This window comes from Falco cherrug, chromosome 11, assembly GCF_023634085.1.
Source record: "Falco cherrug isolate bFalChe1 chromosome 11, bFalChe1.pri, whole genome shotgun sequence".
Classification (NCBI taxonomy): Eukaryota; Metazoa; Chordata; class Aves; order Falconiformes; family Falconidae; genus Falco; species Falco cherrug.
In genome coordinates this window covers 13,801,452-13,819,463 of record NC_073707.1, presented here as the reverse complement: position 1 = coordinate 13,819,463, position 18,012 = coordinate 13,801,452, and the positions used below count along the sequence as shown (strand labels likewise).

The following is an 18,012-nucleotide window of genomic DNA, read 5'->3' as shown; positions in this document are numbered from 1 at the left end:
CTTGACAATTCACTGGTTTGAGCCATAATCATACTGAAGACCTAATTTTTACCATTCACTGGTCTACAAAAAGCAGGAATTAACGCTCTACATTAGCACCAAATGTGGGCTGGGGGAATCAATGGCTTAATTGCTCACTAGTTTGGCAAGAGCACACCATGCTTTAAGTCAAGCGTGAAGACATTTCCTCTAGTTCTTCAAAGGCTATCAGTTTTCCAGCGAATACCATTCTGATTTTCTTAGGCTCCAGGCTGAACCACATCTCTTGGATTTAAGAACTTATTTCTCATAGACATTATGGTTTTATAACAGTGTCATAAATCGAGAAGTTACACATACCAGCATACTCAGCCCAACATGCTCTGCTTAGTGGTCTTGCGTAATCAGAATCCTCCAAGCAAGAGAGATGGGGCAGGGAAGACAGGAACCACCCATCAACACTTCTGCAAAGAGGAACAAGATTCAACACACCACAGTCCTGACACCTTTTTTTTAGGACATGAACAGCGCTTCTGTCAAAGCCTCAGAGTGCTCCAGATGCACAGGTATGGACAACCTACCATCGTCCACAGCTGTAAGTGCTCTCTCTCTCAAAATATCGCAGTACACCAACAGATACGAGATTGTAAAATATGCAGAATACTACTGAGGCTGAGGTTTGTCATCTTCATGATTACTTTGAGTGGAACTGGACAGCTAGGGATGGCACAACTTTCAGAAGGCTGAAAGGCTTCTGAGCTGACAGGCTACTGAGGATCAAACAGGCTATTTTAACATAAATTCATTAGGTCTGCTTCTCCAAGGGATTCTGTTTCCATTAGTAAGAAGCTTGCTTCCTTGACCAGCCAACAGGGACTGGATCCATACCACAGGCTGCGCATGTTATGTGCTTCATAATTTTTGACCACATAGATCAGCAGGTCCACTCAAATGTGTCTGCCAGTCACCAAAACTGAAAATACAAACCGCGAGATCTGGACCTATCTCCTATTTCTAGGGACTAACAAACACACTGAACAACTACAAAGAAAATCAAGTCTTTCAGCCACAATGTCCAACTTAACCATTCCTGAGGCATAAATCCACAGGACGAGGAGGAATTACCGGGCTTAACAATGTCTTCCCTTAACTTTTCAAAGCACGCAGCAAGCAAATACTAGGAGATGTGCTTGCTCTCTCAGTGGTACAGATGGTTATGAGTATTAAGTCTTATGAGCGCACCCAGATGATAATCTTGCTCTTAGGACATAATTAAGACCTGATAACCTATCTACCATTTCTGACTTTTACTTTTTATCCCGGGGGGAGGGGGGGGGGGGAGGTCATATGCCATAGTGAGTATCTGTGCAATGAGATGCTGAGTCCACTCTAAAAAAAGATTATTTCTACAGCAGAATGTAACCGGACAAAAATCCTATTAAGTCATTTTGGTTTCACTTTGTGCTTTTTTCTTTACACGATACTTCGAACAATATAACTCAAAATGCTTTATGTCAACTCAAATATTCCTTAGGACCTCCATAATATTCTAAAACATCCCAAGTAAAAACTCGTGCCCTTACCCTTAACAGACTTTTGAAAGTACTCAAAGTCATTTACTGTTGGTTTTGCTCTTTTTCCACAGAGTCTGTATTTGTAATAGCACTATCAAAGTTAGAGAGTGAGGCTCTTTAAACATCGAAATTTCACACTTGGTGTTATCAAGCCCTTTTCATAGGCAAAAAACAAAACAAAAAAAAAAACCTCCTATGTTCTAGGATCTAGAAAAAAAGCTATGTTCTAGGATCTGGTAGTTCTAAACAAAATGCAGTACTTCTCATTTTCTCATTTTAAAAAAAGTACCTACCAGTTGTCGTACCTAATTATAACATGTTTTGTGGGGGTTATTTCTTCAACAAGTTAAATAAAAAAATATACCTAGCAGCGCTCAAACAACCTTAAAGCTATTTTTATTCAAGCCACCACTTTAATTTCTTCCTGAAGTTCACCGTTTGCTCACTTCGCAAGGATTGCGGCGGGGTCTCTCCAGGTGCCCCTCACGCCGTTCACGGAGCGATCCGAACCGACCCCTCCACGCTCGCCCCTCCGCCGCCCCGCGCCAGCCAGCACCAAGGGGCCGCCCCTCAGCCCCACAAACCGGAGAGACAACGGTACAACGCGACCGGTCAATCCGGATCGGTGCCCCCGCCCGCTCCGCCGGTCTCACGTTACACGCACCCACCCGCCGCCAGCCGCACGCCGAGGCCGCGCAAACGCACTGCCGGGACCGGCCCCCCCGTCGGGGCCGTTACCCCAGGCGCGGCGGCCGGGGCCCGGCGGCGGCTAGCGGCGGCTACCTGCGGGGGGGGGGGGGGGGGGGGGGCGGCCCCCGGCCCGCTCGGTGCCTTACATCGCGCTTCCCCCTCCTCCCGGGCCGTAAGAGCCGAAACACAAAGAAAAGCAGCAAAGAGCGCCCGTTACCGCCCGCGATCGCGCCGAGGAGCCGGCAAGCCGCTCCCCCGCGCCCCGGCGCCCCGCGAACGCGGCAGCCGCCTCGCAGCGGCGTGGAGGCCGGCCGGCCGCCGCTGGGTGCTCGACGCCGCGCAGCCGGCCGCCCCTCGCCGCCGGCCGGGCCCAGGGCGGCTCTGGCGGCGGCTCCCACCCCGCCGGGCCGCTTCAGCACCACCGCGGCCCGGATGGCCGCCGCGCCCGCGCTCGCCCCTGCGGGGGCGGGAGCCCGCCCCGGGCCGGGCCGCGGCCCCAGGAGGCCCCTGCGGGGCGCCGCCTGTTCGGGCGGCCCCGCAGCACGGCGGGGCCGGGCTCGCTGCCGGCGGGCGCAGGGCCACGCAGCCACCCCCGCGCCGGCCTCCCCGCCGCCCCGCACTTACCGGGCCCCGGCCCAGAGGACGCCCGCGGCCGGCGTCCGCACGCTGCGGGCCGCCCGCTACCCGCCCCGGCGCGGCCGCTCCCGCCGCCGCGGCCCGAGTGCGCGCGCCCGGCCGCGCCGCGCCAGTGGCTGGGCTCAGCCGCGGCTGGGCAGCCCGCCGCCGCCGGGCGCCCTCATTCCGTATGCGGCACGGCGCCTCCTGGTTGGCCGGAGCAGGGTGGCGCGCGGGGCCGGGCTCCCGAGGAATGGCGGGGAGGCGGGCCCGGCCGGACAGGGGTTACTACAGGTCACCCGCGGCAGGGGGCGGGGCGGGGGGCGGGGCGAGGGGAGGGAGGGCGGGCGGGAGGGCTCCCTGCCGCGCGTCAGACTCGCCGCGCCTGCGCGCCCCGCCGCCCCGCTACCCCGCCGCGCTGAGGCGAGGGGCGGCCGTGGGGCGGGGCACCGCCATTGCCAAGCACTGGTCTCCTCCTGCCCGGACCGGGGTGTCATCCATCTCTATTAAAACCCTTGTTAATTACCTCTGGTCCGCCGTTAATTTCATTACTTTGACAGGAGCTCCCGCAGTGACGGGTGACGGCGTAAACGCGTGGGTGGTGTCAAACGTTAATTTTGCCTTGGGTGCAGGAATACGCAGTTACCCGATCCTGGCAGGAGCCCTCGTGCATGTTAAGTTTTATATTTTTGGGGGGACGGGTACAAAACTCCAGATCAAAGTAACTTGGGTAGAAAGTTGACCTTCTATAGCTCCTTCAGAGGAGTTGGTGAGGCACGCTGGCCTCCCGCTGGCCTCCGCCTGCCGGGCTGCCTCGGCCCTCTGCCCAAAATCCAGGGCTGCAGCAAGGGCTTCAGCGTTTGAGGTTGCCCTCAAGATTTTACGGAGTCTGAGGTTGTAAATAGAGGTGTCATTAGCGGTGGTTGCTGCAGAGGTTCGTGACGTGGATCTCTGCTGACAGAATGGAACGAAGATCATCTCAGCTGACTGCCTTCAAAGCTGGCGGCACTTGGAGCAAGCTTTGCTTTGCTTGAGACTTGGTTCCTTCCTATTTAGCAGTTACCGAGGACATCTTTTATCAGTATTGACTCATCCAGATCCTGAAAATATTCCTCCAAAATTAAAGGTTTTAATTTAACTGGCGGCCTAATACAATGCTGAAGAACAAAATAAATGAGCACCTGCCAAAGATAAGCAAAATAAAAACAACAAATGGGAAGAAGGTTTCAAAGCCCAGAAGACTGAATTACAGCGGGTTGTGCCTGCAGTGGTGGCAGCCACCATTGCCGCAAGGGTTAGGCTTGTTTTCCTCTGTTCTGCAGGTAAAGTGCTCCTGTCACGCAGCCCTTCGGGCTGAACAACCCAGCAATCTGAGCGGCACAGCACGACAAAGAGGAGAGCAGGACTGCAACGCTGAGGGCACCAGTCTGAACACACCCGTACCTACAGATCGTCAGGCACTGAGGTCCTACATACCATTCAGAAACTATGCAGCTAACCACACCATGTGTCCTACAAACAGTCTTTCCTCCTCTCCCCTCACAGATACTACGTTTCAGAGGAAGAAGCATTGTTGGTACCTATGGTTATCTCTGCAGGGTCTTCAAGAGGCAGGGAATATAATCACTCTTACTAAAAGCAGATTAACAAGATACACTGTTATAAATGTATATTTACAAATACATTTGTATTTCTAATCCAAAGATCAACCAAGTCAGTCACCTCAGTTACTGGAAAAATTGCTTCCACATGCTTAGAACTGGAACAGAAGAGACAGTCACTGACAGTTCTGAAAAGCAGGAAAACATTATCTACAGGAGTTATCTGAGCTGTAAAGATCATGAACTACACAAGCAAAAGTGATGCTAACTGAAATACGGGTAGGAGTATGGAGAGGTTATATTTAAAACAGTTTCTCACTCAGTGGAAAAAGTGGGAAAGGATAAGCAGACTTGGAAGGAGAAGAGACTCATTTTTCAAAGATGGAAAATGTAGGTATTTCTGCAACAGGAGGGAATTCAGGTGGCTTTCTTCCAGAGGATTTACTTACATTGGTAGAGGCAGAATAAACTTAGTAAGTACAATGTGAATATTAGCACAAGGAAAGCAGCCCTAGATTTGTGTCATGCAATCTTCCACATTTCATTCAAGGCAAGGAAGGTTCAGGATAAAAATACAAAAGTGATTTTACATAAAAGGAGGTGGGAGAGAAAGCACCGGACAGTGCAGAGCTCATTTGCTCAGCACCAGATCTCATGCTGAACTCCCTGCTCTTGTTTGCTCCTGCGTAGTCACCAGCGACTGAGCAGTAAAATACTTTGGCAAAAGCCTCACTTTGAGAAATGCATGGAATCCACAACTTGAAATTACATGTCACCCTTATTAAACTGCTAGATCTGAATACTATCAAGTTTTACGAGCAGGAGATTCCGAAGAAACTTTAACTCCAAACATGGATTTGTTGTAAACTTTGTATTTCAGCCTTATGTCTATTACAGGGTGCATCGATGTGTGTGTTTTAAGTTTGCCTGAAATTCTGAGTTCTTTGAAATCCAAAAGCTAATTGCGTAACTAGCCATATTTATTCCAGACAGACACAGCTATTGGCTGTATCCCCAGGTCTTCAGGGTAAATGAGGAGCTGATGATGACATACCACCCCAGCAAGAAGGTTTTTGAAAAATTGTAAGGCCTTTGGTGTTTATGTCCCCCAGTTCTTACTGACTTTTGTCTGGATCGAGGTAACAGCTATGTTACCCAAACTAGTACTCCATGCCTCTAACTGAAGAGCGCGCAAGCATTTTACAGACACCAAAGCAGCCCAAGTACTTTCGTTGCCCTGCAAATACCAACCCTCCAAATCCAGCAGGATCTTCCTGTGTGCAGTGTAGGAGACCAACTGGGAAAACAAACAATCTAACACCAAGGAAAGTTCAGAAGGGTGCAAACAACAGCAGGAGACAAAACTCGTTAAGGGAATAGGGGGTGGAGATCCCCTGAGCCTGTTGGAGGAATGCCTCAAACACTGGCAAGATCAAAGGAAAGGTTACTTTGTATGCACTGAAGACTGATAAGAGGGAACAGCCTGCCAAAGGGTGAATAATGGCCCAAGAAGCAGCAGAGTCAGCAGATTTCTGCACCAACCGGGGGAAAGGTAAATGCGGCAGGGGAAGATCGTGACCACTGACAATTCAAGACTAAAAAGACTTGCCCCTCCATGCCTATGAGGAGCATGCATGCTAATTTACATGCCAAGCGAGGCTGATTTTAATAAGAGGCGGTCCAGACTGAAGGATAAGTATAAAAGAGGAAGGCAAGTGTCATTTTAGGAGGGAATAAGAATGAAAATTAAAAAGAAAGGCCTTCTGGACAAGTGCTCCTACACAAACACAAACACAAACACACACACACACCCATCAGCAGGCCCGATGTTGGATCCAGGAGTCTCTCTCCCCCTGCCCTCTTTATTTCTCTTGTTATTTTACCTTTTTCTAGTAAGTAATGTAAAGCATAAAACTTCATAAGCATGGCAAGTGATAAGCATTTCTGCTACCCAATTATTTACCCATGAGCCTGACTATGGAAGAAAAGTCTTTGTTTACCTACAGACCTCTGGTATTGTGTATACTCTATTCCAACCAAGAGAATTAGCGAATCTGAGTCGCTTCTCCCTCCCTCTTGGTGGGACGTGACAGTGCAGGACCGAGTGTCAGATATTCATCACAGAGCATTTGTTACATCCCGAAAAGCTGTGCAGTGCATTCCATATCTGAAGACAATTTAGACAGCAGTAAGCCATTCAAATAACAACAAAAATCTTAGAACTAACCAGTAAATCCTAACAGGTTATGAAGCTTTCATTCATTCATGTTTAAACCAATTTCCAAGGAGTTAGATTAAAAAGGCTGAACTGTGTCCAATCCATTAGCCTACAGTGACATTTCTTAAACTTTCCCCTGTACTGTTCGGTGCTGGCAGCTGCTGGAGACAGTACTGCAGGCTGGATAGCCTGATTCCTGGCAATCCCTGCAGCTTCTCATTCAGCTCAGCATCAGAGGTGAAAGAAACATCATCTGCAGCCCACATTGATTAAGCAGCTTCAAATTTAGAGACACCTAAGGTTTAAAAATACGTACATATGTACACAAACAACAACATACTGATTTAAACAGATTCCTACATGTATTCAGTATTTCTCGACCTTCTTTATAGATTCCTGATGTTTCCATATAGCATAGGCAAAGCTTTTCATGATATCAGAGATTTTACCACACCTTTTTGCTTAAATGTAGGTTTTTTGCAGAGCAGGGGTTTGGAAGATACTGGAGTAATGTGCCATTCACAGTGTAACACTTTTCTTGTACGAGTCCACGCTGAGTATCCCGTAAGGAAACCAAAGAATTTGGGGATTTACAGTAGACACAATAGTCACCTATAAAATGATTGATAATGTATGTTTATAATTGGGAATTTAAACTGCACAAGACACACTAGCGACTGTGGGAGACAGTGACCTTTCCTATACAAGCTACACACAATGATAGGAAATGACAAGTTAAAATAGTACCTGATTTATATGTTAAATAAAAAGGCACAATAGCACAATTAAAGGCAGGAACGAAGTTGTTGTATCACTCTAAAGCATTCAGGCAGAGAAGGAGTATCTGTGAAAACATTCATGGCTCCTACTAACAACATCCATATATTCACAAATACTTGAGTTTGGTTGTTTTTTTTTTTAATTTCCAGCAGGAAAAGCTCATTAACTATTCTCACTTTCCCTTTTAAAAAGTTTCAGGCATGCAGTCAAGGGGAAAAAAAAACCACTGCCATATGTTTTGATCAACAGCAGAGAATGAATAGCAAGTAGTAAATAGCAGGGAAGATTGCAAGTGATCTTATGAAAATACTGATTTGGAAGTACAATCAACTGACTCATCAGGAAGGAGAACAGAAAGCCAATGTTATATTTGGCCAATTCTAACTAATATCCATGGGGAATTAATAAAAACAAAACCACGAGATGCACTGAAAGAGGAGAGCCTATGAATGGGTAAATAAGTGTGGAAGGTTGGCATTAATCTTTGATGAGCAGGCTGCTGCCTACTGATACTCAGCAAGAAGCTAGAGGGGGAAGAAAAACAACAGTGTCACAGATATAACAGATGTGAGATCTTTTAGCTAAAAATCCCTAGAGGGACACAAACAAAATCAAGTATTTCAGGAAGGTACATATGGTTAAATTAAACCCAAATTGACTTCTGATGTGAAATAATAGAGGCAATTAAAGAAGGGCTTGGGTAGGACAAAGGTCGTGGTCTGGATAGAACATACTCCATTGTACACCTTCAAATTTGTGAAAAATAAATGACTATAATTAGATAACTTTCTCCATGACTCATTAAATAACTGAATGCTACAAATTAATACAGTATTGCTCTAAATTAAATTAATTTAAAAAAGATAACATTTTTAAATGGTTTGCTTAGAACTTAGTTTGTTTTAGCTACAAACAAGAAGACAGACTCATATCCCTGGACATTTTTAATTAAGCAATCAAACTGGCATTTTAATGTTCTATTTCTGAAGTTATCCTTAGTGTGGCATTTTGGATGCCCTCTTAAGACGCAGAGAAGGCTGAGCTAATACTGAATGGGTGGGGAGAGCCAGCTGCGATGCGAGTTCTGGCAGCAGAAACAGCTTGTGTTCCTGAAGTGATCATTGTCAGAACTGTTAATTTTGGGCTGTTGTTTTAAAAGATGGAGAAACATTTCTAGAGCAAGCAGCGTGAGGTTTCAATGCTAAATAGTCTCCATGTACATATTAATACATCTGACTCATCTTTATATCTTTGAAAATTTTTGTTTCTAAATAAAGGAACAAATGAGTAAGTTGCTACGATTAAATTGGAAAGCAGCAAACTGGCAACATGCCCTAAATGATTAATTATTTAGTAGAACATTTGATAATATGGCCATGCCCAGAGCCACTTTTTGCAGAGAGAGATTGATGACATTAATAATAAGGTGATCAAGGGTATAGTATAAAATTTATCACCACTTGACACAGTTCAGTTTGTTAACACTTGAGTACTTCTTTAAATTCCTCGCTTGTATTTTCTCATAACACAAATATGTTACCAACCCAGTGCGATATATCAGCGTGCAATCAGGTATTAATAGCATGATAACCCCCCAAACCTGAAATTTCCAACTAGGGGAAAGCATGTAAGTGAGTTAGGATCTGTCAGACAAGCTGCAAGGCATGCTCTGCAACACTGCTGCACCCTGGAACTGCCATGCTATGAGAAACTGTGTCACCCATGGAAAATCAGAGAAAGGATTAAAAATAGACTTTATTTCTGCTCTTGAACTTTCTTGCTGAAAAGCTGCCTGTTGTTTTCTAGGCCAACGGAAACTAACAGTGGAGCTGACAGTGTCAAAGGCAGCCAAGAGGAATCAAAAGCATCAATAAACACTAACGCGAGCTTGCAGAAAAAAAGGTGGTTGTCTATGGGGTCCAAAGACAGTAATGTCCTGAGTGAGCAGTGTCTTACAACAATTTAATAATCAAATAGACCATAAAAACATTTGAGTCCAGGTCTGAGCCCATGTCTGAGCTTTCCACACTGCTTGTACATCAGCAGCCACCCAGAGCAGGCTCCCTGGCACCTTGTTGTGTGCCCAGGTGTTACTCTGGGCACAGATGCTTTGGACGTGCTGCAGCCCTGTCCACTGACACTCCTTGGCTCTCCTGGGCACAGCACTGATTTAAGACTGTTTCTTCATTAAAGCAGCACTGGTCACAGAGCCCTTTTGCTTCTTAGACCACCACAGTAAGACTCACCAGGTTGTCTGGATTACGCTGCGTCCCCCTGGCATTTGAGAAGGAAGAAGGAAAAAAAGCCACTTCCCTGGACAGAGTTGCTTTCTTCTGCAACACTGAATAAATAAACAGGGTAAAGGAAGTACTGTTACAGATAGAGCTGGTAGTTGTAAACCCTGTAACGTGACAGTGAGTGGCTAAAAGAATCCAAGAATACTTTACTGCTGTAGCAGGTGAAGGCTGCAAAGACTTCTGATCGTTTGCTTTTATTCACCAGGGTTTGTTTAGTCAACTACTGTACTATGTCTTCACAAAAGAAAACCATTTTACCCTCTAAGACTTCATCCACGAAACAAATAAACGTGGCCAAGGATTTCCAAAACAGAAGCTTAAAATCCTGCTTTTGTGCAAATCAGATGTTTGGGGTTATTTGAGAAAGTTGAGGTAAACTACAGAGTATTTGGCAGTTTGGGAAACACCATGACCTAATTACGTGCCTGAACGTAGCCAAGACGCGTTCTGGGAAAATATCCCCCATTTACCCTGTCTCCAATGCAAACTGCATTCATGGTGGAACTTCTCCCTCACATTTGTAATGTGCTTTTTTGTCTTGAGAGGGTATATGTCTGTTCAGAAATTTTATTAAATAAGTCACTACTACCCCATCAAGATTACTTACAACATTTAAATCTGAGAATCCTAACCAGCAGGAAAACTTTCAAGCTGAGAAGCAGAAAGAGGGTGAATGCATGCATTTTCTTACTCTGGGGTATTAGGTGGAGGTAAATAACGAAGATGCTTTAGAGCAGACCGAATTTCAGAAACAAAGTCGTGACTAAGTGTAACAGTACCAAATTTTTACTGAACTTGTCTATACTGAAAATGAATACAGAATTACAAAGGTAGGAGTGAACGAATTTAGAGTCCTGCCTAAGCTATGAAGCAAGCTGTGAAATCCTTCGAGGTATGGAGGCATGCACTGCAGGTTCCTCAGAAGATGAACGTCTAACTACAGACAAGTTATTCCTAGAAACACAAAGCTGAACCCTGTATACAAACAGGCAGGTGGGATGTGTAAGAGCCAAAACTATAGTATACATTTTGAAAAAGAAAGCTCTTGCAATAAGTCCCAGGTCTGGTATTTAAAAATCAAGCATTTGTGACTCACACACCCAAAGGTACTGTTGATCAATACACTCAGAGACTGATTATTTAAAATGCATAATTCATTCATACATGAAATTGATTTTGAATGCAGGGTTGTTTGAATCCTAACACCTGCATCTAATTTCATTTTGGCATAACCAATCAATCATTTTAATACTTGTGAAATTTAGTCTGCCAAACTTAAGTTCGTTGAATGCACTTGGATTTCCTTTGTAGTGCAGTACAGCAATGCTTCGATAGAATTGTGAAACTTCAGAAGAACAGCTTTCAGTGTGCTTTGTATAGGAGGGAGCAACTCCTTTCCGCCAGCCAGAGATACAGCAAGGAAGCCATCCCACTGATTTACACTAAGCTCAACTAGGGAATCCTTCAAAAAGTTAAGGATGTAGTGGAGGTGTCCAATTTTGCAAGCCGTGCTGACCACTGCCAGGCTGTCTGCTGCTTGACACCTGCAAGGCAATGGGTTGTTGTATTTAGTGCAGTTTGTCCATCACACTCCTGTAGAGCACTTTGAAGACACTGCAGCCAGGCAGCAGCAGAGCAGTAGACCTGAGACATGCTGGTAGCAGATGGGAGGGCAAACCCCTTAACTATTTCCTTAAAGCCACATTTATGACATTTGTACATGTGTAAAAGCAAGGATTATTCAGAGGCTTATTTGTCCACGTGTTCTTCTGGGCAATGCTGAGCAGAATGTCAGATCTGCTCAGTTACACATTTACAGTGTTCCTTACAGATTGCATCAGACAATCCATACAACCTACTGCATAAGGGAACGTTTGCTCTTCAATTTACTCAGTAATGATATGAGGAGGTTTATTTAGGTTTTGATTGATGGACATACTCCTTTGCTTCATAGTAACTACTTAGTGATTGAAAATCTGGTATCAGAAACAGTAGACAAAGAAACAGAACTTCTCTAGCAGCTAGGCTTTATATATTTAATAAAGTAATTATACGCTTAATAAAGTAGTTGCAAAATTCAATAAGTCAGTCAGAGTAACTGCAAAAATCAATGAATTTTAGGGCTACCCCACCACAGTATTAGAGAAAGGGATCACTGTTTAAAACCCAAAGAAAAATAAATTCTAAATCAATACTGATATACTTACATACACTAAAATTCCATTCTATGCTATAAAAGCATATTAGAAAACACATTAGAAAGCATGTAGAAAGCATTAGAAAGCATATAGAACTGAGCACTCACAGTAACAAGTAAAATCAGAAAATATACAGAGAATAAAAAGAAAATATGCAGATAAAGGCAGGAGGATTTAAGAGAAAGGTCTGATTCAAGAATTCACAGCTGAAGGTGCAATAATGAAGTATGATTTATAATCCTCCTAAGTCTTCACATTATTCTGAAGTAAATCTACAAAGGCATAAATAACTGAAGACAGTGTGATCTCTTTGATGATTAAAATGATACAACACTGAATTCAGATATAGGGTGGTCTGGGTCTACAGAAAATAGGCCAATGGTATCTGGGAGCACCTGGAGCATTCATCCTCACCTGACACAAGAAAAGTCTAAGGATTAAAAGGATTAAGATTAAGGAAAACTGTTCATACGTGAGGAAGACTACAACCACACTTGCCTAACAACACACAAAGAGGACATCTGCATACCATGATCTACATCACTGCAAAATGTTTGCTTCATCAGTTAATGGATCATATGGGTGTTCTTCAGAAGACTGCATTCTGTACCTCTTCAATCCTCTGATATTTCAAAGACATGAGCACTTCTAAGAAATGAAAGTAGAATGTATGCAAATGTGTATATGCGGGGTGAATATTTTTAAGGGATTGTTCCCCTAAATCTTTCCCTTAGGAGACCAAAGCTCTATTATATTCACAGGAGAACACCATAATTCAAAGTCTTAATTCCTGAAAAGATGGTCCAGCTTAAACGTGACCAATATTTCCTCCTGAATACTGGATGCTGGACCTTTCTGGAGAAAACCCACAACAAGAAGTTCTAACCCCAGTCCAAACTTCCATTACCTTTCGCAAGAAGACAATGAACATGAAATTATCCTTTCAAACTACAAATCACTCACAAAATACATTTGTGGCTGGTCTTTGCTAGCCAGTTAAGTTCCTGAGCCAATATGTTCAGTACTCAGCAGTGACAAGGACCACTGCACTGCGTCCCTGTGCAGCCAGCTGGCAGCCGACAACACCGTAGTACAGGTATCCACAGAGATCTCCTACAGCCAAAAAAATGTGTGGTTTTAATACATAAAGCTTTCACAATTATGCCAGTTTGGAAAAAAACTAAACATACTTTACCTAGTGATCACCTAGTTACTCACTGTAAAATGCTTAAATTGCATCTGCACTTTGTTTAGTGTTATTTGGGTTGGTTTTAAAGGCATTTTGTCTCATCTATTTCTCTAGTTGAGACAAAAACCTGGAATTTTAAATGATAGTCATTAGCACAGCTCACCAAGGTCATGTTCTCACATAACCTGTTCTGCACTGGGAGACAGTTCTGAGAGCTCAGTTGCATACACTGAGTCAGCTGCCCTTTCCTTCCAGAATAGATTGTTAGCACAGGCAACAGTATTGTTTTAAATCGTAGCAAGGTATTGCTGTTTACCACGGGAGGGTTTGGCAGTAATTACTTCTTATGTAAACACATACAAATGAACATTCTTATCTGGAGGCCTAAATAAAAGTCTTCGTTAATTTCTTGAAAATATGCATGGATGTAAAATTTCAGACCTGATAAATATTAAGTCATTATACACTTCAAATTCTATTTCATCTCGTAAGTTAAAGTAATAAAAGCAATAGTTTTGTAGTACAATGATGTGTTAGAAATGTCTGCGAACAATAGGGCTGGTTTAGCATAGACTATTTTTAGAACAAATTAGAGCACTATTTTTTCAAGATTTTAAGCCTGTTATAGGGAACTACACTACTCTGACAATACTGTAATTACAGAGATGTAAATGTAATAGTGAATAATGAATGTAGTTACGGAAAGTATATTGTGGAATATCTAATCAATGTGTGAAATCTGGATGCCCTTAGGATATGATCAGCTAGAAGAACTGGCATTAGATGTCATTTGCTTTGTTCCTGCTGAGACAAAGAAAGCATGGTACAAACCATTGAGAACTACTATTTATTAAGAAACTTATTTTTAGAAGCTATAGATTCTCATTACCTCATTATTTTTCTTGTGCAAGGGATACTAGATTTTATAGCAATGTTTCCTCTGAGTATCTCAAAAAACAAAACTCAGGGGAAAAAAAAAGCTTTACACAGCACTTAAGGTAATGATCGACATCATAGCCATTATGCCATGAAAAGAGCAGTTATTTTTTAAGTGAGAAAAAAATCCAGCTTGTGGTTTGGTTTTAGAAATTGATTAATACTATTCTGCAAATATACAAAGAATCATGCAATGTGGAACAGATTACACCCCAACACGCTTGTCTAATTGTTTGATTAAATATCCAACCCAACATAACAAGGACATGGGCCTGTTGGAGCGAGTCCAGAGGAAGCCACGAAGATGGTCAGAGGCTGGAGCACCTCTCCTAGGAAGACAGGCTGAGAGAGTCGGGGCTGTTCAGCCTGGAGAAGAGAAGGCTCCGGGGAGACCTTATGGCAGCCTCCCAGTGCCTAAAGGGGCCCGCAGGAAAGCTGGGGAGGGACTTCTGACAAGGGCATGGAGTGACGGGACAGGGGGAATGGCTGGAGGCTGGAGGAGGGCAGATTTAGATCAGATATTAGGGAGAAATTCTTTCCTGTGAGGGTGGTGAGGCGCTGGCACAGGTCACACAGAGCAGCTGTGGGTGCCCCATCCCTGGCAGTGCCCAAGGCCAGGCTGGACGGGGCTGGGAGCAACCTGGTCTGGTGGGGGGTGTCCCTGCCCATGGCAGGGGGGCTGGGAATGGATGATCTTGAAGGTCCCTGCCAACCCAAACCATTCCATGATGGTTCTATGATGTTACATTTAGTAGTAACTTTTGTCTGGAGGAATACTAAATAGCCAAGCTTTTACTTTTGAGGCACCAAATGATCTCCCAACCTGCTGAAAAGCACTGCTTCCAAAGTGCTTCTAGCCCTTATAGTCAGTCCTGGGCGAAACTGTGGTTTTCCTACTTTTCATTTACCAGACTCAAGTACAAAAGAAAAACTAGTCTTCATCTAAGAAAATCCCAGCAAACACAACATCAGTGCTTTTATAAACAGAGCCTTTAATCTTGACAGGCTCTGAATCCAGAATGCAAAGGATGCAATCTTAGATTTGCTATTAACATTTTTTTTATTTCCTGTGGCGTAAGTAAAGAGTTTAAAAAAACCAACTTTAGGCTTACAATGTGGCTTTCAAGAGACACTTCCTGCATACAGAACCCAGTTCTTGATTTAGGAAATATATATATATGCTATGCTATCATGGGAATTGGCTAACATAAATCCCAGAGAAGTCATATTTGAAGTACCAGCTGCGGAACACCCCGGCTGTGCCCAGCTGGAAACACAGGCAGGAGAACTGCCACTGGCATTTCAAGAGGAAGGTGTTACATTTCCACGACAACTCTTTTAAAAGAAGAGCACAATAAAACCGGTGCTGGGGAAGGAAAGGTCAACAGGTAATCCTCCTCTTGAACTAAACTCTTGGATCCCCTGAAAATTCTGATTTTTCCCTTCCTGCAAGAACATTAGTTCTTATGTTCAACTTTATCTGGAGCAGGCTGTTGCCAGGACATAACTCGCATGCTCCAACTCAGCTGCCATAACCCCCGCTCTCCATCACCTTTGCCCTTTTTTCTTCATCTTCATGGCTTGTTGTGGTACATGGAACACAGCCCTTGATCTTACAGCAGTTGCACTAGACTAGGATCAAAGTTTGGAGGCTGGAAAATTAGCATGGGAGACTCTAGCCACAAGGAAAAAGCCTCTTCATACTTGAAAAACAACATGCATACTTCTGCTGCCATGTAACTAAAAACATAGTTATGGTTAGGCACATGATGATGAGTAACAAGGATACAGATTACTAGCTCTTGAAAGCATGGAGATGTGTTCATGCCATCCAAAATGCTGACAGTGCCAGGATGCATCACTTTCTTTTAGTGACACCTCCCCTTACGTGCTTTATTTTTCCATCATGAGCAAAAATTGCGAAATGTGACAGCAACAGCTGGTTATGGATCTCCTGAACTGACGAACAAGTGGTTATCCACAGAAAGCCAGATATATTTAAAACACAATGGGAAGTTCATGCATCTGTATCCCATCTCATCAGCACTAATTGTGCCATGACAGGCTTAATGATCACCTCTCAACGGCAGCATTCCCTGCCCCTTAGCTCGGCTAACCGGTGGCTGACCACTTGTGCTGAAATGAGACAGGGAGGGGAGTTAAAACTGAGTCAGGTTCTCCAGCTCTTGGTGGCTCAGAGCAGCTCTTGCTGTTGGTTTTCATTCAATCCCTTCAACAGCTGATGGAAAAAATGGGATAGCGGGCCTTTAATATCATTCTCAGTGGTAATTCTGGGACTGGCAGCCGGTGTTGGCAGGAGGACAGTTCTCAATGGGATCAGGAGAGGCACTGCTGCTCCCCAAAGCCAGTTATTTTAAGTCACATCTAAACAAGGAATTATCAGCTTATGATCAGCATTTCTCCGCTGCTGCAGGTTCAGTTAGATGCAATACTTGGTAACTAAAAAGCAAAATTACATCCTTTTTGCTTGAGCCAGACTCCTGTTGGCTCTGGTGGGTGTTGGCTCCTACTGAATCGAAGAAGTCACAGCCCGGCCATAGGTATGTGGGTAAATACCTGGGAGGGTGACGTGCCCTGTGTGCCTGCTTGCGTAGCTGGATACCAGCCGGGGAGGTACAGCAGCCTCATTTCAGACACTGGTCCGCGTGCTAATTACTGGCATCCTTGCCTGCAGGAGGGCAGGTGACTCCGCACCAGTTCTGGTACCACCTGTGTGACACTGCCGTGCTTTCTGGTGGTAGTTATTCACCTTCTCTCTAGCTCATCCCCTGAGTAAAAATAAACAAACACACCAACAGAAACTATCACTGGACTCTTTACACTTCCCTGCCTGCCCCACACACGCTCATTTGCCTCCCTGCTGTCTGTACCCTGCATTTTCAGTGGGTATTTGCTCTTCAGCCATGCAGTGTTTAGCGGCAGCATATCTGCACCAGCGGTTTGCATCAGGAACACTGCTATAATCCAAGCACCATTGCAGACAAGGTCTCAGAAACACAAAGAGGCTCGCAATCAGGAAAACAAAACAAACAACAATGCTCTTAACACGTCTGTCAATAGCTCTATGAAGCTATTTTATGGGGGGCTATTTAAACCATCACTAGGTCATCTATACAGCATTATTGCCCATGAAATAGTAAGATTTATGTACTGAAACAAAACATTTGCTAACAACCAAATACCAACATCTTTATTTCTGCCAGGCCCAGCTGAGGAAACCTCTTGCTGGGCTGAAGCTAAGCACCAACCATGACACCCAACAGACATTTATATTGGAGATACCACTGGATGGTGACACCCAGCTCCAAAGGGCAAAGCTAGGCCTCCATTTCTCACTGCTGAATTACAAAAAATGCACGGGTAAATCCCCTTCCCCCACAAGTCACAGCATTTCTATTAACATCACTTGCATGAAGACTTCACGCTATATCCAAATACCTCTCGAGTTCAGGCAGGTGCAGATCCAGGGGTGACACTCATGTCTTATTGAGATCCATGATACTGCTCCTCAGCTTCCCTGCAGCTTTACCTGCCCACACCTAAGGCTTGGGCTCCACCGACCTTCTGACCTTCTCCTTCGCAGCTGCTGTGCCCTCAGCCCTGGTTAACCTGCTCAGCTCCTCTAGCTCAGTCTGGGTACATCCAACTTCTCAGCCAGATTTCTGAAATGATTCAGTTTAGGAAATAAACAAAATGGAGCTTCCTCCCTGGGGGACAGGCATGAGCAACAGGTGAGCAGCGAGAATACCAGCAACCTGCTGTCACAGCTGGATTGTCATTAATTTACATTACATACAATTAAGGCTGCAGTTTAGCTTTGCTGAATTAATTTGTTCAATTCGCTCATTTGCTTTTATTGGAGGGGAATGATCTGAAAGCAGCTGAAATACCAGCATTGGGTCACCACATTCAGC

At 44.4% G+C, this 18,012-nt stretch overlaps 1 protein-coding gene across 3 annotated transcripts in view; it reads right to left on the bottom strand.

Annotated features, from left to right (window-relative positions):
- Positions 1–3,073, bottom strand: part of ACSL3 (acyl-CoA synthetase long chain family member 3) — a 53,740-nt gene extending 50,667 nt beyond the window's left edge. The window contains exon 1 of one of the 3 annotated variants that reach the window (XM_055723516.1): positions 2,868–3,073. The gene's annotated coding sequence lies outside the window, so the exon portion shown is untranslated. Of the gene's footprint in view, positions 1–2,460; positions 2,481–2,867 lie in introns of those variants that run through there. The other 2 variants (XM_055723514.1, XM_055723515.1) reach the window with 2 other exon arrangements.
- Positions 3,074–18,012: the final 14,939 nt, after the last annotated feature.